Source organism: Ceratotherium simum, chromosome 7, assembly GCF_057802395.1.
Source record: "Ceratotherium simum simum isolate JZ-2026a chromosome 7, ASM5780239v1, whole genome shotgun sequence".
Lineage (NCBI taxonomy): Eukaryota > Metazoa > Chordata > Mammalia > Perissodactyla > Rhinocerotidae > Ceratotherium > Ceratotherium simum.
Genome location: NC_141906.1, coordinates 84530200 through 84556787, shown reverse-complemented (window position 1 = coordinate 84556787; position 26588 = coordinate 84530200). Strand labels below are relative to the sequence as shown.

Sequence of the window (26588 nt, the reverse complement as noted above, 5' to 3'; positions counted from 1 at the left end):
CATACAAACAAAAGATGAAAAGAATTATTGGCTCATATTACAAGCTCAATAAATAATTGTTGGATAAATATATATTATTCTTGTTCAAGTGGTACTGAAATCACTGATGGTACTGTGGGAGATCAAGATTTGGCCACCCTGAAATATATCTCTTTACCTTGACTGTTTTCTCTGAGGGACATTTGACCTCCCCCCCACTAACTGCCTAAAGAATTTGACATGGTGGCTCCTTGCTGGAACAGATCTATCATGATGGCTGTAAAGATAATGTAAGATAAATGTTACAATAAGAAAGGCACCAACAAGCCCATCTTATCGGAAGTTCTGTCTCTCTGGCCACATTCTCTGGATGGCCCTGCGAGGAGTTGCCAAACACACATTTACATTTATGAGGGAAATCTCCATTTGTAAAGGTATCTCCCTCTCTGTTTTGGGAAGAGGTGGGGATGGCCTCAGTTGTAGAGGCTTATCAATGTGGAAGGTGAGGCCTTAAATCTGCATAATAACCTTACTCTTGTTTACTGTGCTTTAGTGGTAATCTCCTGTAACTGACTCCTCCCACCCCCAACATCCTCCTTTGTCGTTGGCTGAACATGGTATTTAAGATGAGAATTTCTGCTATTGTGTTGAGAAACGCAGTGTCCCTGCTTTCTCCCATGTATACATGTTATTAAACTTGGTATTATTTTCTCCTGCTAACCTGTCTTGTTAATTACTTGGCCAGCCATAAGACCCTTAAGGGAAAGGGCAGAGGGAGATTCTCCCTCTTCCCCCGACAGTTTTGGCGTAGTCGCCAGGAGCCACACTGGCTGGCAAGTTGCCTTCTCTGGCTGGAAGACATGCCTTCTCCCTGGACTACTGCAGATGATGAGATACGGGAACGCCTGATGAAAGCCGGCAAAAGGTAAGACTTCTTACCACGTCAGCCTCCCGGAATCTCTATCTGCGGGCTCCAGCGGAAGGAAGTGGTGAGAATTTTTTCTATTTCTAAATTTAGATTGGCAGGAGAAAATATTTGGGAAACTAGTTTCTTGTGCTCTTAGTGACTCTTGGTTTAAATTTGGTAGAGTACTCTTGGTTTTGATCTTGATCCCTTTTCCTCCCGGTGTAGTCTCTGTCTTGTTCTGTGTCCTGAGAAAACTTGGCTTTGTGACCAGTGAGAATCTTCTCCTTGGTCTCCACCGTACGGAAGGTGCATTTACTGGGGTGCCCCTTGGTGGCCAGTCGAGTAGACTGGGGTTTCGAACTGTCTCTTTTTCTGGCTGTGCCAAGCTCTCAGGGGAGTTTGTCATAAAGGGCCCAGTCCATAAGGGCTTTTGTCGTCTTAACCTTCTCCCGGTGTCACAGATGAGCAGGTCTGTGACTGGAGGCGTCCCACACTATTGTGGGAGACCGGAGACACCATCCTTACCGCCTGTGCTGAATATCTTTGGGAGTGAATTCTGTGGATCATGGGGGCTACATCATCTGCGCCCTCACCAGGGACGCCTCTTGTGTCCATGGTAAAGATTTATTCTAAGCGTGGAAATTTACCTCGGGGTCTTTCCTTAAAAAGGCTTATTGGATAGAGTCACTATTGGAATAAATATACAAATGAAGATCCTACTCGTCAATGGCCAGACGACGAATCCTTTTAATTAGAAAAACTTCTAAATTGGGGGAAAAAAATTGTTTTGAGAGCTCTCACATAATTATTTAATTGGTACCTAAGAAAAGGCCAAAAAAAGGAAGGGAAAAATTTGAATAGCCTTAAGATCTTGACTCAGGTTACAATTGAATTGAGAACATGTAAAAGTGTAAGTGTTGATAAGATTATAAAGGTTAGAATGTTTGAGCTAATTTTATATAAAGAGGTTACATCAACTTTGCCTGAGTATGTTTTAAAATGTCTGACTGGGAATGCTTCCCTTGTCCAAAGTTAAAAGACCAAGACCTATTGATAAAAATCTTAATGATAACTACGTTTAAAGGAATAAGAGGTGATGAAATTTACATGAAATTTTGTAGGAAAAAACTGATGTTATTTCTATTACAGAACTGGTTAACAAAAATAGTAATTTAAATGATGACTAATTTTATCTGAAGTCTTATGAAGTCTTGTAGGCAATCTAAATAATTATTGGGAATAAGTAACTAAATAGTTGTGAAAAAGATGAATGTTGGGTGAACTTTAAACAATAATTATGTGTTATGGTGCTTACAGCTTCCAAACTCTTTTTGGTAACTTAAAACTTGAGAGTTTTGCTAAATTTTATGATAAAAATTCACTGAGTATCATCATTTCCAAATAAGATATTAGACATTGATTGCTAAGTGTACATTTGTCTACTTTTGGCTTTTCATTACAGGAAAACTAAAAGATGTTTTGGGTCTATTGGTAAACGTATTTTATTAAAAGATTGTACTATGAAGTAACATATTTCTAAAAGTTATGAAGTGTTCATAAATTTTCCAAGCCACAAGATACTAATGTAAAAGAAAGTTTATAATTGTTTACTTAGTATTTAGTTACAAATTAAGGTTTCTAAGGGTTAAAATTTCTAATTAGTATATGTGATTGAAGCTATTAAAAAAATTAAGAAAAATATGTCTGTGTACAAAGAAAGTAAGATGCATAAAGAAGGTACAAAGAATGGAAATATTTTGTTTGATTGATTAAGAAAGATAAATTTGTCCTCAAGTACTAGGAGGGAAAAGAAAGACATGGGACAAATTCTGAATGTAAAAAGGAAGTTATAGAAAGTTTGTAGAAGAGGAATTCTGGAAAAGGAGTTTTTGCATGGTCAAGTTGGCTAAGATTGAAATGAATTTAATTACGTAAATGAGTTTTAATATCAGAAGTAAGCTGATACAAAATTATAATTTGGTCTTATTTCTCTTAAAAGGATAATTTGCTTAAACTTGATAAAGAGGTTATAAAAGATTTTTCTTTACATTTGGGTAAGTCTACCTAAAAGACAGAAAAAAAAAAAAACTGTTAAAATAATTTCCTACATTCAAAAGACTGAGGTCTATCTATTAAGGCTTTTTGGAATGTTAATGTTCTGTTTGCTTTACACTTTTATATTTTTGACAAGCTCCCCAAAATTCATATCTTAAATAAAGTCTTTTTTTTACTTTGAGAATTTTCAAAGGGCCCTGAAACTTCTCAAAGAAATTTCCTCTCTTCCTATAAAGAAAAAGATACTAAACTTATTAGGCTTATTCAGTATGTTAAATTACGCGTTGTCAGACAAGTGATGATAAGCCTGCTTAGGTGGTATTTTGTGGGCAAACGTTATTGACATAGGTGTTTTAAAATTGTATAACATTATTGAAATTCTGCTGGTTATCAGTCATAATTCTGGTTATTATTTTAAAGTGTTGTATGTCACAAAATTAACCAAATTTCTTTGTCAATTGCCATTTTGAAGTCTTGTTGTTTACAGACTTATTTCTTTGTTCTTGTCGGGGGAAGAGGGAGAATCTCCCTCTGCCCTTTTCCTTAAGGTTCTTATGGCTGGCTACATAATCAACAAGACAGGTTAGCAGGAGAAAATAATACCAAGTTTAATAACATGTATACATGGGAGAAACTCAGAAATGAGCAACTCGTCCCTCTGTCTAAGCTGCTTGCTTAAGTATTGCAGCTAAAGGCGAGGAGCTTGTTGGGGGTGGGTAGTGGCCTGGGACTTCAGAGGGCAGGAGGACAATTCTTTTCGGGGTCATCTATAGATAATGTGGTCAGGAAGAGACAGAGTTTTTTGATAAAAGAGGCTTGGTGCCTTTGCTATTGTAACCTCTATCCTACATTATCTTTATAGGCATCATGATAGAAGATCTGTTCCAGGAAGGAGCCACCATGTCAAATTCTTTAAGCAGTTAGTGGGGGAGGTCAAATGTCCCTCAGAGAAAACAATCAAGGTAAAGAGATATATTTCAGGGTGGCTAAATCTTGATCTCCCACACTCTAATGCTTTTACAATATGTTTCAACTTCAGAAAAATTCATAGAAAGGACTCTGACATTTACACTGGAATACAGGTTTCTGACAAACTTTCTGATCATAAAACTAAACTTGGTAAGAAATTACAGAAATCTGTTAGAGAGACTGATAACTTCATGAAGCTGCTAACAAAAAGATTGGGATCAAAAATAGATTACACAGGACTAAATGAACTGATAAAGATTATTATAATTTTTATGATTTTTCATTTGAAGTATTGCTGAATTTTTAACGTTTTGTTTTTTCAGAGTTAAAGAAAACTTTTTCTCTTTTCTCCTCAGCTAGCTGTGACTTATAGCAATTTGGTAAATGATACTTTTGTAAGTAAAATTGAAATATTTATCTTTTTCTATCTGATCCCTCAAATTTGGAAACTCTTAGTAACTAAATATTGTTGTTTTCATGGCAATATAGTTATTTGTATAAGTTCAATAAGAATCTGTTCTCCTTATAACAGGACACAATTAGAAACACTGGTTATATTACCAAGGCTGTGACTGGAACATCATATTTGCGATATAACCATACAGCTTTTGAGGAATAAAGATTGGACTTTATGGAATAAAGCCACGTGGAAATATTGGCCTGGTACCTATGTTCCAAACAGCACTTACCAGGATAAGTAAAGAATGTCACTTATCTGTCAGGTACAAGGAACCTCAAAATATTTTGGGGGAACTTCGGAAGAGAAAAATTCACCCAAATCTGTAGGTATTGCAGGCAAAGTCTGATGACAAAATCCTTGGCTTGGCTTTCCTGGCCTCGAGAGGCCTTTGAAGTTCAATGTGAGATTCCTTATAAAAAGTTCCAGCAAAGCAGATTTAAAAGAGCCTATGTGATCAATTGCTATTCTTGCTGTACTTATGTAAATAATTGGGCCAACTCTATTAGAACTAGACTTATTTTGCAAACTAGTTAGTTTTAATTTGGCTATCTTTGATAAAAATGAGGGTGATTTAAAAAAAAATTATATTTCCTTAAATACTATAGTGTACATTTGCGGATATTAGATCCTAGTTTTGTTAAGTGTCTTTTGAGGTTTTTGTTTTATAACTGTTGACTGGACTGGATCCTGATTTCTTCTAGTCTCCTGAAATACCCGGCTACAGATATCCAAACTAACGTTTTTGATTTTTTTCCATCATTTTCATTTGGAATCACTGAAAACTGAACCTGCCCTTTTTCCTGAAGCCTTACAAACTGAAGCTGATGGACTTGATATAAACTTAAGAGATTACCTGATGACATCATCAGAGACATTTTAAACTGCAAAAGATGCTTTGAATCTAACATCTGAAAATCTTCTTAACTGGCTGTCCTCTAAACTCAGAAACTGCTTTACAACTTGCTCCAACCATTAACCTTGTTTTTCTTTTGTTTCCATAGAAATGCTTCTATTAAATACTTGATTGCTTGCTTCCACAATATAGGCATAACCTTGAGAGCCCACCTGCATTACCACCTCCTAAAATGAACTTAATTGAACTGATCTATTATCAAGACTAAGAAATGTGTTCAATGAGATGAAACAACCTACCAACTCAGCTTCTAGACTATAAAACTTCTTTAAGTTTCAAAAGGACAGTGAAACTTTTAGTTTTAAAGGCAGGACTGTGGGAGATCAAGATTTGGCCACCCTGAAATATATCTCTTTACCTTGACTGTTTTCTCTGAGGGACATTTGACCTCCCCGCCCCCACTAACTGCCTAAAGAATTTGACATGGTGGCTCCTTGCTGGAACAGATCTATCATGATGGCTGTAAAGATAATGTAAGATAAATGTTACAATAGGAAAGGCACAAACAAGCCCATCTTATCGGAAGTTCTGTCTCTCTGGCCACATTCTCTGGATGGCCCTGCAAGGAGTTGCCAGACAAACATTTACATTTATGAGGGAAATCTCCATTTGTAAAGGTATCTCCCTCTCTGTTTTGGGAAGAGGTGGGGATGGCCTCAGTTGTAGAGGCTTATCAATGTGGAAGGTGAGGCCTTAAATCTGCATAATAACCTTACTCTTGTTTACTGTGCTTTAGTGGTACTCTCCTGTAACTGACTCCCCCCACCCCCAACATCCTCCTGTGTCATTGGCTGAACATGGTATTTAAGACGAGAATTTCTGCTATTGTGTTGAGAAACGCAGTGTCCCTGCTTTCTCCCATGTATACATGTTATTAAACTTGGTATTATTTTCTCCTGCTACCCTGTCTTGTTAATTATTTGGCCAGCCATAAGAACCTTAAGGGAAAGGGCAGAAGGAGATTCTCCCTCTTCCCCCAACAGTACTGAATAATGCCAAATATTTTAGGTGGCCTCATAAAAAGACATATTTAAAAATTAGTGTTTACTGACTGTGTTGATGGTCAGAGATGAATACTGCTAAGATGAAAACCTTAATGTGGATATTGTGTAAAGTTCAAAATGAAAGGAAGTCTTTTTGATAGTCATAGAATTGTATTGTCTACATATTCAGCTGTTAAATCTGTTCATTGATTTCTGTACTATCATTTCTGGTCCATCTGGTATTTCTGCTTGGTTATCAGCTCTGAAGGGCAGAGATTAGGTTCAAACTTGATTCCAAGAACCCTCTATTGGTAGTCTAGGACCAATATCTATGGGTTGTAATGAGGATGGTGGATACGTAGAAAGTAAGAATGAATGAGGAACCTGTCATTCCTCAAAAGCGACTGAGTGCAAAAGGTGACCTGGAAGTGTAAACGTGTCTTGGCTTCTGCAAACATAAAACTCAGCTAAAACTACTCTACATGTAGTGTCATACAAAAATTTTATAGTAGTTTAAAAATACACATCCAAATCTGATGACTTGTTGGATGGATTGAGTTTTGAAATTAATTTCTAAAAAGGCAGAAAATTACGTGATTCTTATTGTTATCATTACAGAATAATTTATCCAGTGAAATTCATCCATTAACTTATCCAGAGAAATTTATCTGATAATTTACCCCTCTTCACAGGAGTTTTCTCTTGTTCCTGCTCCCCATTTCTGATCCAATCCCATCCTTATTTATTCAAAATAACCATAAGAATGATGGGGGGCATGCTTTGGTGGAGGTCAAGGATCATGAACTGAAAGTCTTAGGTATTAGGCCTGGGATTTTAATATTCAGGACAATGAAATATTCAGGACAATGAAATACTATGTCTTTCTTCCACTCTCTCATTTTCTCCCATCTTTCCCTACTCTCCTCTCCAGACCTTTTTCTCTTTTTCTTTTTCTCAATATTAACACAGCTTAACTACTGTCTTCTTTATTAAGAGCTCTTTGGATCTTTTAAGGTAAATACTATGCAGATCAACTGCGGTTGATTGTTGAGCAATTATCTGTAATGGTTGCAGTGATGAGTAACAGATAATTTGTGGTTGAGCCAGAGAGTAATTCACTGCACTGTAACTTCATGAATTAATTGTTTGTAATTGGCCCTAACATGACCTTGTCTCTAAAACAGTGGACACCCAATAACACAAGAACAAGGACGGCTACGTAAACTACCCTAAAATCACATACTGAAAAAATTTCTTGAGTGCTTTGAAAATTTTGTGGTCACAGTCTCTTTCATGGTTTCTGGAAAACTATAAACAAGTGCTTCTCAAACCTTAGTGAGCCCACAAATTACCTGTGGAACATACTAAAAAGGAGATTTTGTAGGTCTGGGTGTGGATTGAAATTCAGCATTTCTAGTAAGTGTCTGGCTAATGCAGATGCTACAGGTCTTCACACCACAATTTAAATAGGAAGGCTTTAGACCAGTGGTTCTCAACCTTGGGTGCACATTAGAATCAAATGGAGAATGTTACAAAAATATCCATGCCTGACATTCATCCAACAGGAATTAAATCAGAACCTCTGAGTACCGGACTTAGCACTTTTTAAAAAACTTTCCATGGTGCATAAAGGGTTTAGAACAGCAAATATAGACCCTCTTTCTAGGAAAGTTCATACACATGATATTTTTTCATGTAATTTCTGGGGATCAAGGACCCCCAGAAACCAATACATACAAAATCAAGAACCTATGCTTCAAAAGAAAAATCTCCTGAGGAAATGGCACAGGGCACCCTCCCACACCAATATATTCATGTCATGGGCTAGTAATTATTTTCCCCTAAATTACATATGTTGAAGCCTTAGCCTCAATGTAATTCTATTTGTATGTAGGAGATTTAAAGAGATAATTAAGGTTAAATGAGGTCATCAGGGTGGGGCCCTGATCCCTTAGACCGATGTCTTTATAAGAAGAGGAGGCACCAGGGATGAGCAAGTACGGAGAAAAGGCCATGTGAGGACACGGGGAGAATGCAGCTGTCTATAAGCCAAGGGGAGAGCCCTCAGGAGAAACAAAACCTCCTGGCACCTTGATCTTGGACTTCCACCCTCCAGAATTTTGAGAAAATAAATTTCTGTTATTTAAGCCACTGGCTTTGTGGTACTTTTTTATGGCAGCACTAACAAACTAAGAAAGATTTTTGGTGCCGAGATGCTGCTGTGACAAATACCTAAAAATGTAGAATTAGCTTTGGAACTGGGTAATAGGTAGAGGCTGAAAAAGTTTTGAGGCAGTGTTAGGAAAAACTGAGATTGCCTTGAGGAGATTGTTACTTGGAATGTGGACGTTAAAGGTTACTCTGCTGAAGTCTCAGCCAGAAATGAGGAACAAGTTGCAAAGACCTTAGCCAAATTGTTTTCTAGTGTTTTTTTCGAGAGTAGAAATTGTAGGGCCGGCCCCGTGGCTTAGCGGTTAGGTGCGCGCGCTCCACTACTGGCGGCCCGGGTTCGGATCCCGGGCGCACACCGACGCGCCGCTTCTCCGGCCATGCTGAGGCCGCATCCCACATACAGCAACTGGAAGGATGTGCAGCTATGACATACAACTATCTACTGGGGCTTTGGGGGGAAATAAATAAATAAAATCTTAAAAAAAAAAAAAAAAAAAGAAATTGTAATTGATGACCTTGGATATTTAGCTGAGGAGATTTCTAAGCAAATGGTTGCAAACTAATACAATTCTTTTGGGAAGTTCCCCTCCATTTTCTCAATTGATGTCTGTACCCACTTTATTATTTATTTATTTATTCATTCATTCATTTATTCAATAAATATATGTTGACTATATACGACTGATTTAAGCATTCTGTGAGGAAACTGGGTATAGAAATTCAAAGATGTAAGAACTTAATGCTATCTCTAAGTGGTGTGCAAATAAACAGTAACTTCCTGAACATGTTTTAGAATTACTCCTGTGGACAGGAGAGACACCCAAACTTTACCTCAAATTTTACCTTTCTGCTCACATGTCTTACCGTTGTTGGCCAAAGTAGAGCCAAATCAATAGTGTTTGTTTGCCTGGCCGTGCATTGGGTAGATAAGGATAAGAAGTTAAAGATGAGGTGCAATGAAAACTGTTTCCTCAAATTCCTCATCTAGTTTCAGGATTTGATTAGTGTGGTGCAGTGGTGCCCAAAGTCTGTGCTGAGGCACCTTGGGGTGCTGCCCCAAACTCACAGGAGCACCACGATTTAGTTTAAATTTCTGAGGAAAGTACATGGACATCTACCAGACACTGCCAAAACTATTAGTTCAAGATAGTTCACAGTTTCGACAGCATGTTACATTCATTTTGGTGTTTTCATATCTTTGGGAGGCTTGGTTTTTAGTGGTTTATGTGATTAAAAAAAGAAGTATTGTACAAAAATCATTGTAGAACAGGAAATACATGTGGTAGCATGCGATCTGATTCCAATCTGACTCCAAGTGTAAGTTGTGTGGTGTCCAACAGGTGCATGGGTACCATTAGTAAGTGATTGCACTTAGTTAAGAATGAAATAAAAATATTTTTTCTCTCAGTTTATGTTTTTTTCAAATAGCTACTAAGTTATTAGGAAATAAAAAGTCTCAATTTTTTTGATGTAACTAGTTAATAAATGAGCCATTAGGTTTTTTCCTTTGTTTGGTTCGTATTCGTTTTGGCCTAGAGCATTATAAAAAAGATACTGAGACACTAAAGATGCTGTGGATTGAAAAAGTGTGGGAACCTTTGGTGTGGTAGCTTGTCTGGACCTCTTAGAATGATCACTCTGAGGGAAGCCAGCCACCACGCAAGATGTCCAGCTGCCCTGAGCCTGCCGTGATCTGAGGACGCCCAATACAGCCATGTGGAAATGGTGCATGGAGGGAGAGAGATGCCTAACACACCTGTGGCTGTTCCAGTCCTCTGTGCTAAACGAAGAGTGAAGAAACTTGCAGATGACTCCAGTTTCAACTGCCATCTGACTACAGCCATCAACTTTCAGAACCATGAGAGATAATGACATATTGTTGCTTTAAGTCACTAAGTTTAGGATAATTTTTTTATAAGACTATATGTTTTTTAGAGCAGTTAGAGGTTTACAGTAAAATTGAGGAGAAAGTACAGAGATTTCCCATATAACCCCTGCCTCTATACATGGACAGCCTCCCCCATTATCAACTTCCCCCACCAGAGTTGTACATTTGTTACAATTGATGAATGGACATTGACACATCATAATCACTGAAAGCCCATAGTTTGCATTATAGGTAGCCTTGGAGTTGTACGTTCTGCGGGTTGGGACAAATGTATAATGGGTAAATGTTTGCATAAATGTATAATGACATATATCACTAAGATATCATTCATCTTTATGGTATCATTTTCCCTGTCCTAAAAATCCTCTATGATCCACCTATTCATCCTTTCCCCTTCTCAAACCCTAGGCATCACTGATCTTTTTACTGTCTCCTTAGTTTTGCCTTTTCTCAAATGTCATAGTTGGAATCACATAGTATGTAACCTTTTCAGACTGGTTTCTTTCACTTAGTAATATGCATGTAAGGTTCTTCCATGTCTTTTCATGGCTTCATAGCTCATTTCTTTTTTGTGCTAAATAATATTTCATTGTCTGGTTGTACCACAGTTTATTTACTCATTCACCTACTGAAGGACATCTTGGTTGCTTCCAAGTTTTGGCAATTATGAATAAAGCTGCTATAAACACCTGTGTGCAGGTTTTTGCGTGGACGTACGTTTTCAACTCCTTTGGATAAATACCAAGTAACATGGTTGCTGGCTCTTATGGTAAGAGTATGTTTAGTTTTGTAAGAAACTGCCAGTCCTGCAAAGTGGCTGTCCCATTGTGCATTCCCACCAGCACTGTATGAGAGTCCCTGTTGCTCCACACCCTCCCCGGCATTTGGTGTGGTCAGTGTTCCAGATTTTGGCCATTCTAAAAGGTTTGTAATGATATCTCATAGTTTTTTTAATTTGCATTTCTCTGATGACATACCATGTGGAACATCTTTTCGTATGCTTATTTGCCATTTGTATATCTTTGGTAAGATGTCTGTTACAGTCTTTGGCCTATTTTTTAATAAGGTTGTTTGCTTTTTTATTGATTTTTTTTGTGTGTGTGTGAGGAAGATTAGCCCTAAGCTAACATCTGTCGCCAATCCTCCTCTTTTTGTTGAGGAAGATTGGCCCTGGGCTAACATCCGTGCCCATCTTCCTCTACTTTATATGGGACACCGCCACAGCATGGCTTGACAAGCGGCACATCGGTCAGCACCCGGGGTCCGAAACTGCAAACCCTGGGCTGCTGAAGCGGAGTGCGTGAACTTAACGGCTACGCCACCGGGCTGTCCCCCTATTGTTGAGTTTTAAGTGTTCATTGTCTATTTCTGATAATAGTTTTTTATTAGATTTTTTTTAACAAATATTTTCTCCCAGTCTGTAGCTTGTCTTCTCATTCTCTTGACAATGTCTTTCTCAGACCAGAAATTTTTAATTTTAATGAAGTCCAGCTTATCAGCTATTTCTTTCATGGATTGTAACTTTGGTGTTGTATCTAAAAAGTCACAGCTATATTCAAGGTCATCTAGGTTTTCTTCTGTGTTATCTTCTAGGAGTTTTATGGTTTTTCATTTTACATTTAGGTTTGTGATCCATTTTGAGTTAATTTTTGTGAAGAGTATAAGGTCTATGTCCAGATTCATTTTTTGCGTGTGGGTATCTAGTTGTTCCAGCACCATTTACTGAAAAACTACCTTTTCTCCATTGTAGTTCCTTTGCTCCTTTGTCAAAAATCAGTTGACTATATTTATGTGGGTCTATTCTGGGCTCTCTTTCTGTTCCATTGATCTATTTGTCTATTCTTTGGCCAATACTACACTGTCTTAATTACTGTAGCTTTATAGTAAGTCTTGAAGTCAAGTAAGTTTTGGAATAGTTTTTAAAGCACAAGTTGATAACTGGAACAAAATTTTGATGCCTCAAAGCAAGGTGCTGTTATAACGTAAACTTCAAGCATGCGACACTTGCTCTCAGACTGAGCACTGACTGGAAGTTGGAACATCCATAAAGATTCTGTTAGTGAAATCTGAAGAGGCCTCCAAGAGACTGTTGGTGAGGGCTTGAAAGACAGAAGGAAATATTGCTGGAGGTTAGATAAAAAGGAGCACTTTATATATATATATATACATATATATATATACACATACTTATATATATATATATATGCTAGACATTTTGATGGCATTGTCGCTTGTGATAATGTGGAAAGAGAAAGAGTACCAAATGAACTCATGGATCTGGCTAGAGAGATTTGCAGGCAGAATGTAAAAGGTGTCAACTGGCTTTTTCTAGCTGCCTATTATAAAATATGAGTGGAAATGAACTAAAGGAGGAAGCATTTAGTTTTCAGCAGAATTTAGAAGAAATGTGAATGAACCCCAGCTTAATGGGTTCAAAAATAAAATTACTTCTCATTCCCAGTCTCTCCCAACAAAAGCTTTTCAAATTAGAAATACCCTCAGGGAAGAGATAAAATCTAGGGCATTATGAATAAATTATTGTTTCAGAGTAAGTCTCAAGGCTATAAGACCTTTTGTTGAGAACTCATAAAGAGTTAAGGGCATGCCTAGTAGGTCTTCTAAGAATATTAACTCTGTGCGTCTTAGACGTTGTTTGCTAGAAAAGAATCTAAGGGGAGTACCTTATAGACTCTTTAAACCAGAAAAAAGTCATCTAAGAACCTTAGGAACACTATTCCACAGTTTTATGACTCTGAGACCAGTGCAGAAAAGGGGCTGTTTCAGAGAAAAAAGGACTATGCTTTTGTATCAGTGAGTGGATTATAATTTGATATACAGGAAGACTATACATTTTTTAAAGGTATATGTCAGCTTGTACTTAAGGAACAGAGGCAGTATGGAAAAGGTCTTTAGACTCTCAATCTTCTATGAGCAGGAAGAAAATAAGGAGGCTGCTCAGGTTTAAACAAGGGCCGTTTCTTGTGGAAAATACATTTGGCCTCAATTTCCTTGCCTGTAAAATAGGACTAACATTTTTCCCTTCCTACCCCACAAAATTATGAAAAAAGTTGAAGCAGATACTGAATATAAAAATCCCTAAGAAACCGTATAGCATGGCATTAATCAAATGTAAGGGCTTCTGGAGTGAGTCTGTTTGTAGGAAAGAAATTTGGTCTTGGTGGAATATTCAATTCGAATGAGAAAGAAAAATGTTCAGTCAATGGAAGCCATGCTACAAGTTCTGAAGACTCTGTCCCAGAGATAAATGTACCAACTTCGGGATCCTAGTGTGATATGGCTAGCGAATCAATAGGGAATGGTGGTAGGAAGCTGAAACATATGATGCATATGATGGGAGACTGTATTTGCTTTCTATTTCTTTGTAACGAATTACTCAAAAACTTACTGGCTTAAAACGATCTACCTTTATTATCTCCTACAGTTTCTCCGAGTCAGGAATCCAGGAGTGGCTTAGCTGAGTGGTTCTGGCTTGGAGTTTCCCCAGGAGATTGTAATCAAGCTGTAGGCTGGGGTTGCAGTCACCATCTGAAGGCTTGATCAAGGCTAGAGGTCCATTTTCAAGATGGCTTGCTCACATAAGCTGTTCCTAGGAAGCCTCCGTTCCTTGCCATGCGGACCTCCCCATAGTGTTGTTTCATAAGTGTCCTCACAACATGTCAGCTGGATTCTCTCCAAAGTCAGTGAACCAAGAGAGAGCAAAGCAGAGGCCTCACAGCTTTTATGACCTCGCCTCAGGAGTCACATACTATCATGTCTGCAATCTCTTGTTAGCTTACTTAGTTCAGCCCTCTTCCTTCTGGGAGGGGAAAGGACTACACAAGAGTGTGAATATTAGGTAGGGGTCATTTTGGAGGCAGGCCACAACAAAAGCATAGAGTATACAAAATAAGGGAAGAGGAAGATTGTGAGGAGGTGAGAAAGAGAGAAAGGAAATGTGGCACCATTGTGATGTCACAAAATCAAAGGGCAAAATGAGCACATGGGAAAGAAGTCATTGAGGAAAGGTGGAATCAAGAGAGAGATGGGGAAGCAGGTGAACTTACCATTCTCCCTGTATCTTCTGTCTTTTAGCACTACAGTTTCATGAAGTCTATTCTCATGAATCACACTCAGTAGAAAGATGTAAATCTGGGAACTGGTCTCACCTGCTGTGAACCAATTGTCTCTCCAGCACCCTGATCTCATTGTGGGGGTTCTAGAAGCATAGACCAGGAGTCACAAAGGGACTTCCACATTCAGCTGGCAAGTGGCAGGACGTGTACTCAAACTTGGGCTTGTCTGTTGCCAAAGCCTTGTTCATTCTACCATATCATCATCCTGTATTCCAGGAACGAGAGAAGCCTTAGTATCCTAACTTTTGGTGACTTTACCCCTCTGAGATTACTTGATCACTCTCAGGGGCTGGAATTCTCTGATTCAATGTTGAGATCAGAGCCTACTTGGTTACTTTTGAAACCTGTGATCACCTTGTTGCATAGTTCTACCTCATTGGCTCCCCATCATCTTTCATATCTCAGCCTCATACTTCTTCATTTATCTCTTCCTTTGTTGTTATTTGTCTCTGTTAACAGGATTATTTTTTCCCGTAAAGCACTTAGAGAGACAAGGCTTGAAGGATGCTGCTGCTAAGTCGTGAGGTATTAAGGACACTTAGAGGGAAACTGGATGCAGAGACATTTCTTCATGTGACCTAAGTAAAAGCTGGATAGGAGAGGTAAATTTTAAACTTACTTTTCCTTGGGGAAAAAGAGCTTAGACAGGAAGAAATTCAGAGGAGCAGGCAGGTAATATAAATTTCTACATTTTTAGTGCTAAGTTGGGAATGTCAGACTTGTGATTGGCATTACTCTGACTTACATCCTGTCAAAGAGTTATATCCATTTTCAGAAAGGGGGAAAAGGAGTAGGTAAGGAAAATTTGGATTGTCAATGGGACCCAGAATCTCAGGAATCATAGCTCCGTGCAGAGGAACTATCTCCTCAATCTTGTGTCTTCTTTCTAATCCCCCAAAAGATCCTGATTCAGCATATACACACATATATGTAGAGTCACACATAAAAACTTATTTCTGGCCAGTTTGTTTTGGTTTCTAGACCTCCTTCCTCCTCTAACTCTCTGCACTTCTATCGTTTAGCAGGCTCTGATCTCCTGCTGAAGAAAGGCAATGGAGGGCTTGACCTCTGAGAGGTTGGTTGATTTCATGTTTGATGTGGCATCTGGAAGAAATAAAGGAGCTTTAGATATGAGTTGTTGTAAGGGCATTATTGGAGTGTCAGCATTTCTTGGGTTTCTTTATGGCGGTATTCAATGAGTTGACATGCCATAAACTGTCCCACCTTGTGTCTCAGGGGTGGGGAATAGCTGAAAGGTAAAGAAAACCTATCCTGGACACAATCCAGCTACCATTTTCCTAAATTGCTAACCCTCTGGGATGTTCAGGTCAGATTGCTTCTCTTCCCCTCTCTACCCCAGGGTTGAGTGGGCTGCAAAAGCAATTAAGGTTTATAAATGTTAGAAAGCAGAACATCTGGGTGGCTACAACTCCTACTGAAAGGGAACAAGTGTCAGAATATCCTTTGAGAAACCACTGACGTGGGTTGCCAAGGGCTCACCATTCCTGGAGATTTTTAGGAATTATGCAGATCCCTTAAATATTTTGAAACTTTTGAGATACAGAATCTGTCTGGAGGCAGATGACTGGATTGGTCAATTTAGTTGGTACCGTGATAACCTTCCTGCCCAGGAAAACCTTTATTCTGTGCTGTTTCCCTCTCTCCTCGTCCTCCTTTCCCTGTGTGTGGTGAGTTGTTAGAGTGCGGTGGCTGAGCAAGAATCAGACAGCCCAAGCCCTGACCCACTTGTCTGGCATTTTGACAGAAAAGGGAATTATACCCTTTGCGACTCGAGAGCTATTGAGTGTTTTGAGTATGTCCTAACGGGCTGGCTTTCACAGCATTTTAATTGGATGCAGGGAGTCTGATAGGAAAGACCCATAGGGAAAGAGTTAATATCTAATGCTGCACACTAGGAAGAGAGCACTCACCAGACACAGACCCCAAGATTCCCATCCCCTCAAGATTTTAGACTGGACAGACTTTCAGGCTGAGAAGCTTCTCAACACAGCCCAGCATTACTGGCTGGATAATGACCCAGGAGGGAGTAGGTGGAGGAATTCCTTGCCCCAGGCACCAGTTCGGCTCTCATCTGGGCCCAAAGGTTTGCATTAGGCTGAGACTCAGGGCCATTTCAGAGGCCTGGATCCTGCCCTTTCATTTCAGGGTAATCAACTATGTTTGGACTCCGCAAAGAACTTGAAGCCTTTAACTTGAAGTACTGCAGCTCCTGGACTGCATGCCAAGTGCTTGGAGGGAAAGCCCATCTCTGTTGAGGAGTATCTGACAAGCAGAGGCAGCAGCCGAGTGGACTAGATCATCTACTCAACATGAAGTGCTAAAGGAACAGCCGCTGGATCACATATAACCCTCTATAGTCTCTGCATTTGCCCAAAAGTGGGCCTCTTGCTGATGAGACTTTATTTTTCCATATCCCAAGAATGAGGTCCGTCTGCTGTGTTGTATTTAAAAAGCTCAGGATGTCCCTCCTTATGTTACAGAGGTTGCAGGAGTCAGACGTTCTGGTGAGAGAGAAAGGGAGGGAAGGGCTGTGTAAAGGGGCCAGTCCTTCACTCCAGAAAGCGCTCAAGTCCAGGCTGGAGGGCGTCCACGCCTGGCCCTCGAGGGTGTGCTTCTCCTCCCCGCGACAGAGAGCCCCTTGTCAAGGAACAGCAGGCTGGCAGTGGGTGAGTTAATTTCTTCTTTGTCGCTGAGGTCATTGGAATTTGCACTTGTGTCTGTTCTGTTTGACTGGAGGATGGTCCTCGTTTTGTTCCTTGACGTGCTCTGCCTTGTGTAAGGGCCAACTTTGATATCCAGCATCACAAGGTTCTCTTCCATGCAGCAGATGAAATGGAGATTTTTTTTCCTTTTCTTCAAGGCACAGTGAGGGGGCAGGATTTGTTCTTCATAAATCTTTCCAGCTTCCTCAGGGGTGATTTTATATAAATCCATCACGGTATATATACATATGTGGACACAAATGCCTCCTCTTGAGAGGTAGAATGGGGCAGGGGCTGATGCATGGATGCTGGCACAGACTGCCTGGTTCGAATACTGATTCTGCCATTTCTAGCTGTATGCAATCTTTACCTCTCGGTGCCTCAGTTTCCCCATCTGCAAAATGGGGTTACTAATAATACAGACCTCATAGTGTTGTGGAGATTGAGCTAGTATGTATACAGCTTTTGGGACAGTGCATGACAGAAGTAAGCCCTATATGTTAGCTATTATTATTTTATTGTCACCTCTTCCTTTATTCTACACCCACCATCTTTAAAACAGGAACTGTTGGCATCTCAAAAACCAGGACAGGTTCTCTGATGACTTTCCCAGCACCTGGGGGTTGTGCTTTTGACCCACTCTCTCTCGGGTCAGGGTCCTTGGTGTTGGGGAGTTAGGACTTCTCGCTGGGGCACATCTCCATCTGACCTCCTCTTCAGCCATCCTCCCCACTCACGTGGTCCCAGCTCTCTGTTAACTGCCTCCTCCCCTAATGTGAGAGAGTGAGAAGGTAAAGTGAGTAAGGAAATAAAAATCTGACAAGGTCTTTTGCCCTATTATAAAGCTTAAGTTTATATACAGATTTGTTAGAGATATAATATAATCATGTTAATTTATATACGCATGTGCAAAAGCTCCTCTATTTATAGACAATTTAGTATGTAAATCCAATGTGATATTTATAAGCAATGAATACTGATCCATCAGTGTAAATCTAAATTTCATTTCATTGTATCCACTTGCCTCTTTTTAGTACCATATTCAACATACCTGTTATTTTTGCACTTGAAAGGCATTATGAAAGTGTTAATGATCATAAAACACCTCAAAAGTGAGCCAAACATAACTTAGAGTTGATATATTTATACCTGGGGAAGTTTGTAAGTTGATACTTGCTTCTGTCTAAGTTAATAACCTGTGTGAGTCTGTAAGTGAGGCTTGGTTTTCTACAAGCAGGCTCGTTTTTGATGACCAGTGGAATTAGAAGCATCACGATGTAGTTGAAGAGCCACAGGAGTTCATATGAGAGGCAAAGTCCCCAGGTGTGGTTGTACCCTGCACAGAGCCCTTGTCTGAGCAGGAGGAGGAGCTGAAATCCAGCCTATCCTCCGCTTGGCAAACTACGTGATCTGGCTCAGCACCCCATCAAAGACAGGAAGTGGCATCTGCCCAGAAGGGGCACCTAATTGGCATTTTTTTCCTAATTTGCAGTAAATGCTGAAAATGGCCCTTAGCAAGTATGAGTTTCAAGTCCTGGCAAATTGCTAGTTAACATTGTGAACTTGGGAAAGTCAATCTTCTGAAAGGCACCTTCTTAGCTATAGCTTATGTTACAGGAATGTTGTGAGAAATGCGAAAGTATATATACCAAACAAGATATGCTTTTAATCCCCTAATTTACACCTCTACCTTCATGCTGGGCTCTGTTATAGGGGCTGGGAGTACAGTAGTGAACAAGAAGACAAAACCCCTCTGGTGGCCTCCAGAACACATCCACTTGATGTCCCCATGGTTATCTTAGGCTCACCATGTCCAAAACTGGAATGAGCATCTTTCTTCCCAGCCTTGCTCCTCTTCCTACATTCCCTGTCTCATGGACTGGCATCACATCGACCAATTGCCCAATTCAGAAGCTGGAGAGAGACACATTCTCATTCACCCCACATTTAATCATGAAGATCTATTACTTTTTTCTCCTTAATATTTCTTCTATACAATTGTTACCACTTTGGTTCAATTTCTCATCTCTTCTTGCAGGAATGAGGATGATAAAGGGGATGATAATGAAGACATTGATTTATTTATGCAACAAATATTTACTGAGCACCTGTTATGTGAGAAACCAATGTTTCCAGTCAAAAAATAGTCAATACTCAGCATCATTTGTCACTAGGAAAATGCAAATTAAAGCCACAATGAGATACAACTATGTCCTTATTACTTTGCCTAAAAACAACAATAGCAACACACTGATAATTCTAAGTGCTGGTAAGGATGCAGAGCAACTGGAATTGTCATATATTTTTGGTAGGAATGCAAAATATTATAGTTACTCTGAAAAAGAGTTTGGCAGTTTTTTATAAAATTAAACAAATATTTATTCCTGCAACCTGGTAATCCCACTCCTAGGTATTTTCCCAAGTTAGAAAGAAAGCTATGTTCACATAAAACCTGTATGTGACTATTTATAGCCTCTTTACTTATAATCTCCAAAAAATCAGAAACAACTCAAACGTCCTTCAGCCGGAGAATGAATAAATAAACTGTGTTACATCCATACAGTGGGGCGCTACTCAGCAATAAAAAGGATGGAACTACTGACACATGTAACAACATGTATGAATCTCAAATGCCTTATGCCAAGTGAAGGAACTCAGACTCAAAAAGCCTATGACTGTATATGACATTCTGGATAAGGCAAAACCGTAGGGACAGAAAATAAGTGATCTCCAGGGGTTAGGGTGAGGGGAGGTGTTGATTAGAAAGGGTCATGGAGGATTCAACCCAGGTCTGTTTGACTGTCACACTAACTTCCCACGTAGCTTCACCACTGATCTTCCAGTTTCTGCTCTCTGCCCATCTAGAATCTCCCCTCACCCAGGCTGCTAGCACGACCTTTCTAAACCCAAAGCTGAGCTTAGGACTCTGGTGTTGAAAAGTCTTTCGATGGCTCACTGTTGCTTTCAATATTCAAATACCTCAGTAGGTACTGTTCAATGCCTTCGCTTTTAGGACACAAGGGCCCTCCCAAATTTGTTCTTTTGGCCTGTCTGCCTTCCTTTTCCATCACTCTTCCACGTGCACTCTTTTCTTTAGCTTTTTGTCAATTCTTGGAGTTTATGCTATTTAGCACCTCTGAGACACTCCACGTGGTCTTCCCTTTGTATGGATCTCTCCTCTTTTATTTCTTGGTCTGAGCAGTTCCTACTCTTCCTTCAAAAGCCAGCTGGAGCATCACTTACTCCAGGAAGTCACCTGCTCATTGCTGCACATGCTTCTTTCACACTTTGATCACACTGATATGTTGACTGTCTTGGAGTCTGCCTGCCTAGATGGTCGATTCTTGAAGACAGAGACGATGTCTCAGTATTCCTAACCCTTGGAACAGTCCTGGGCATGGGACAGATACCCAATAAATAGGTTTTGAACAGAATTGCTCTCTAATCATAAACTGCAGTTATTACCTTAGGCTTCAGCCTCTGTCATCCCCACATGGAAATGTATATACATGATACTTCTGTTCGAGTTTATTTTGATTTACTCTGGTCTTTTCTTATATCCTCGTGGCCAATGCCTTATGAACAAGAACCGAGGGAGGTGGGTGAGTGAGATGTAGTACACCGAACACACATTTAGGGACTTTCTCCAGGAATCATCTAGTTCTGGTCCCAATTATATTTTGGGTGTGAAAGATGAATGTTAGTGACAAAGATAAACACAAAGAAAGTTCTTGCTTTTCGGAAAATGTGGCTGGTTAAAGAATGCTTAACCTGGTGTGAGGTGTGCAGTGTGAACCTAAATGACTAGAGTTGTAGGTCTTTGCCTGGAAAGTGATTAAGAGAGGGGGTCAGTCATCTGTGTCGTGACTTGGGTTAGCTGGCACTCGTGAGGACGGCTTTGTGGTTAATAAGGATAAGGTCTGTAGCACTGGGACATCTGACTTCAGCAGCAGTAATAACTGTTAGATGGACTTTGGCTCTGCAAGTGTTTAGGAGGCCTGGAGGGACACACCAGTGATTCTAAGCTGTTCTTTGTAATTCCCTTAACTGCCCTTGGCTCACCTAGTTATTAAGAAATCTTAATTCCCCAGTCTTGTTAGCTGAACAATCACTCTTGCTTCACATATAAACATATATATGTGCTTTTATCTTAGTCTCTCGTGGTTCTAAGTTTTATTTAACAAAAGTGGATCTTCAAACTTGGAGGGCATTTTGATATTCTGAGTCAACATCCATTACTAATATTACAAGATACAATGTCAGAGAGCTTGCATCTCTGGGAGGAGGAGGATCTGGAGAAAGAGCCCAAGGAAAGTTGGGAGGGCAGAGGGCTCGGTTCTCAGCTTGCCTCTGTGTAAACGGCTTCTGTCTGCCCTTACTGTGCCCGAGTGATCCTGCAGAAGAGACGTGCTCCTTATTGCCCATGGAGCTCCTGAGATGAGCTCTCCTGACTGCCATGTTGAAAATGTCAGCCCCAGATGGTCTGGTGGTTACATTTTCTCAAAACAGTTGGGAGCTTCTGCCAATTTCTCTATGGAATGAAAAAGATAATTTTTTAAAATGCTGATTAACAGAGCAAAATGTACTTGAGCTGGTAACAGATTTTTTTCCTCCTCCCTCCATCCACTAGCTGCAAAACAACCTATGATTCAAAACTTGAGAAAGAAACCAATTAATTTACTGAGAGACAATACTTTGGAGAAAGGGGAAAACGTGGTGGCTAAAGGTGGAGAAACAGCTCCCAAGAGTTGTAAGTATCGGAGGCCTTCTCCTGTTTATCTCCCCCAACACCATGAGGCTCTGAGGAGGTCAGCACCTTGCTTGTCAGCCCATGATTTTGGTGCTGGCTCAAAGTCCAGCAAGTCTACCAGGACACTCTGTGCATCTTTGTCTGTCCTGCTGTGCCCAATCCTGGCTGGGACTTTTGAAATTCATAGGTGCCCCAAGACTTCCTGTGAAACGAAGTGAAATCCCAGGAGTGTGATAAGATGGGGACTGGGGAACTGAAAGCACTTTTGTTCCTGATGTCAGGACTCCTCTCAGTTCCCTGACAAGTCTGAGGAGGCCTGAATCAACATTCCAGCCTGATATAAGGCAACCAGTTGGTCCATATTTGTATGAGGAGATCAGAAGCTTGAATACTAAGTAGGTAATTGACTACAGGTTATTTTCTTTGATCATGCCTGAACATGTGTTTCTCATGGTGCCTGGTGTCTTGGTTCCATCCCCTGTTCTGAGATTTGAAGAATTTCACCATCTACTGTTCCTGACCCTGTATATGCCAAGGTCCCCAATTATAGTCCTGTAGAAGGGAGCTTAAGAGCCTTCAGTCCTGAACCTATGGACTAATTTTAGTTTTAACTAGGTACATAAAATATGGAGCAAAAGCAATGAGAATGTAGCAGAAAGTTAGGAGAGATCATGCAAACTCCCCTTGGATCTTTCTCTGGATGGAAAAAAAAAATGGCCATCTTTGGATATGTGATCTTGCAGGACGATTAATGCAAACCAGTGGAAGTTAGTGTTTCCTCCCTTTGAAAGCTTCCAAATTTGGATCTCAGGGCCAGAAGTGCCCACCGTTGATGAGAAGCAGGAGATGTGGGACTCTGCAAATCTCTGGTCCTCACTCCACATGGTGACAGGGTGTTGCACATCAGTCTTCTGCCTGGTCAAGTGATCCTTGACACAACTTCCATTTCCAAAGGCCCTTGAGAGTCTGCAGCCCAGGCACTCTCTTGTTCTGAGGGAGGTGATGCCTTCCTGCCCTGATGTGCTCATATAAGATGGCAGTTGTTTTGTGGCATTCTCTAGGGGTCTTTTTCTCCCTCTAACATTGAGGGAACAGGAGTCTGCCCTGTGTTTATTCTGAAGTCCCTAGCCCCTATCCCTTCAGAAAGGAGAAAGCTATTTTCTTCCTGTAGAGGTTCTGGCTCTAACCTTGCTCTTTGGCTGTCCTCTCCCACTTTGCTGTATGTCTTCCTTCCTGGTGTGCTCATGTGGCCTCTTTGCAGAGTCCCTCGTGCACGTAGAGTCACTGTTTGCCTATTGATCCGTCAACTACCAATGGTTTTGGGCGGAGTGTAAGCACCTTTGTAGCTACGTGACATTTGGACAGCTAGATTAGTCTTTCCTAAATTCCCACTCTGACCTGCAAGTACCAGGGCATGGCTGAAGTTGCAGTAGCTCTTTCAGGGCATTGAGTCAGTAAGTAATGATGGAAGTGAACTCAATGGGACCTTCAAGGCCCTGATTTAGCTCAATCCCAGGACCTCTTTACTAATCTTTTACCTTTATACTTAGATTCTGAGTTCACACTATACTAATTAGCATTTATTTACATATTGCTTCCTTAAGCCTTCCTTCAGCATTATAGCTGTATCTATCTAACACACACACACACACACACACACGCAAATAGGCATATTTACAGGTACATTCTTTCAGTTTTTAAAACTTATTTGCAGACTCCCTAGCAATACTTTTTTATCTTCTTATTGAAGATATGTTAGCAAATTTTGTTCAAAGGCACATGACTCAAAAGCACGCATTATCTTTGCCTTTAAGAAACATTTAAACATTCAGAAATTCCACTCCTAGCTATGTTCCCGTGAGAAATAAAAACATATGTCTAAAAAAAACTTGTACAAGAATGTTCATGGCAGCATTATTCATAATAACCAAAAAGTGAAACAATCCAAATATCCGTGAACTGATGGGTGGATAAATAAAATTTAGTGCATCCATATAATGGAATATTATTTGGCAAAAAAAAGGAATGAAGTACTGGTACATGCTGTAAGATAGATGAGCTTTGAAAACATTACAGTAAGTGAAAGAAGCCAGACACAAAAGACCACATAATGTATGATTCTATTTATATGAAATATTCATAATATGCAAATCTATAGAGATGGAAAGTACGTGAGTGATTGCCCAGGACTGGGGAACTGGGGGATTGGGGATAAATAGTATCTGCCAATGGGTATGGGGTTTCTCTTTGATATGATAAACATACCCTAACCTTGATTGTGGTGATGGTTGCACAACTCTGTGAACACACTAAAAACTACTGAATTGTGTACTTTAAGTGGCTGAATTGTATAATATGTAGATTATATCTCAATTGTAAAAAAAAAAAAAAAAAGAAATGTTCAAACTGAAGTCAGCATAATCTTTTTCTACCTAAAATCCAAAATAAATTCTGCATGGTTATTTCTCCCTGCAGCCCCCACACGGAATTCTTGTCTCTCCAGGGGAAACAGTCCCGCACGTTGGTCAAAAGGATGCTCTTTCCTCCCCAGAAGTTCTTTAGAGCAGAGAACAGGTGTCAGGCCTAACCAGAAACAAATTGGAAGCCCTGAATTTGGAGCAAATCTATCTCCTGACATTTACCACTTCTTATATAACAAGTTGAGAGATTTTTATCTCCAGGTTTTACTGTACAAAAATAGCATTAATGCTCCAATATTCTATCCTCTGGGTTGCCTGCACTCTATTTCTTTGATGAGCTGGGAAGAGCGATGGAGACAGCATATTGGGGAGATGTGGAGGAGGAGGAGTCGCTCTTGCCAGAAACCTGGAAATCATCTCTGACACCTCCCTTTCTCTTGCCCTCTAGAGTCTAATCGATTGCCAAGTTCTGTGATCTACCACCGGAGTTTCTCTACTTCTCTCCGTCTCCACTACTGCACTTGAATCTAACCTACTATCCTCCTCCTTCATCAGGAGCATCTTCATCATCACTTTTTTCTGAATTACCATAATAACCTCCTTAACTGGTCCTCCTGTATCATATCCAGTGTCACTCCCACCTCACCTGCCACCTCCTCCAAATCTATATTTCAAACTATGGTCAAAGAGAGCATTTAAAAATGCAAATCTGACCTGGAAATTCTCTTTTAAAAACATATCCCTTCCAAATTCTTCTAGACAAAGCCCAGAATCTTCTCACAGTTTAGAAAATCCTGCCTCTCTTTGCAGCTTACTTTTCTCCAGCCACCTTGGTCTCTTTCAGATCCTTGAACTAACCCACAAAGCTCTTTCCATGCTTGAGACTTGCGTGCATGTTGTTTCTTCTGCCACACTCCTCTCCCAGCCTCTCCTTCTTCTAATGAATTTCTACTTATCACTCAAGTTTCAACCTAAATGTCTTCTTCTCAGCAAAGCCTCTACTCTTCCCCTTGGAGAATCTTGTTATACGTTCTCTTACTCCCAGCACTTCTTCATAGCTTCAGAGCACTCGTCACAGTTATAATGAATTGCTTACATAATTATTTGTTTTATGTCTGTTGCCATAGACGACAAGCTTCTAGAGAAGAGGAATGTGTAGGCACCCCCAGTGCCTGACCCAGGTCTGGCCAAAGAGTTTATCCTCAATCACTATTAGAAGATGAAGGCAAAGCAGAAATCAGGGAGGAAGGGAAGGAGGAAGGAAAGGAGGATGAATGGGAAATGTCAGCAGGAAGCTGAATCAGCAGTGCAGCTCCTCATCTGATGAGGCCTGCTGCTCATTGAAGCTTGTTGAGCCAATGCATGACCACTCTGAGTGAATCTGGCCAGAGTGGAGGAGAGGAGCCGGTGCAAGTGGAGGTGCTGAGTGGGGCTGGTGGGGGAGGACTTGCAAGGCTTTTCTCGCACCCAGTGTACTCTGGCAATGTCAAGGCACGGGGAAAGGGAATGCTGTGAGAGCGGCAGGCGGGGGGGTGGGAAACGGGTTTCAGATGGCCCTGTCACCAGTAAGACATCCTCTGAACCTAATGAGTTGGGAAGAGGTCTTTATGCCCCACAGGAGAGAGCCGCCATTTGCAGCTGTTATCTTCCATGGAAAGCACCATCTGTCCTCCTGCAGACATCTGCTCTGGGGCCATCATTGGTGACAGAGGCTAGCGTTCTTGGGATCATGCATTTATTTTTCTAGCCACCTGCTGTTACAGGAAAGTCAGGGTTTCCACCTCAAGAAGTGTCATTTTCTAGGGAGGATTGCCCTGACTCCAGCCCACATGGACACTTACCTGTCCTTCCCTTATGCTTCTTCCAGAATAGAAACCACGGGTTTGCTCAAGAGGCAGCAATTGTTACGTGGCTGCAGTTAGATAGACACAGATTCAAATTCCAGCACTGCCACTCACTAACTGTGTGACCTGGTCACATCTTATTACTTGGATTCTGCCAGGACTTAGAATCTTCATTTGCCAATTGGGCATAACAATAGTACCTACTCCCATAAAGTTATCATAAGAATATGATGAAATGTTCCATGTAAAGCCCTTAGTACTTGTAAAAAAAAATTCAAGAAATATTAGATATTTTATTAGAAATTTGTTCTAGTGCCTCACTACCCTTCATGCAAAGGCTTATTTTATTAATAATTTATGAACCGACATTCTTCCAGCTCTCCTTTATGCCA

The 26588-nt window shown here is 40.3% G+C and overlaps 1 long non-coding RNA gene across 2 annotated transcripts; it reads left to right on the top strand.

Annotated features, from left to right (window-relative positions):
• The first annotated feature begins 397 nt into the window (after window positions 1-397).
• Window positions 398-24270, top strand: LOC147916735 (uncharacterized). 2 transcript variants are annotated; one of them, XR_015552768.1, is made up of 5 exons: window positions 398-904; window positions 14919-15061; window positions 15482-15534; window positions 16626-17146; window positions 21813-24270. It is a non-coding gene; the product is annotated as an uncharacterized LOC147916735 (long non-coding RNA). The 2 variants fall into 2 exon arrangements; XR_015552767.1 differs by having other exon boundaries at window positions 16626-24270.
• The last annotated feature ends 2318 nt before the right edge of the window (window positions 24271-26588 follow it).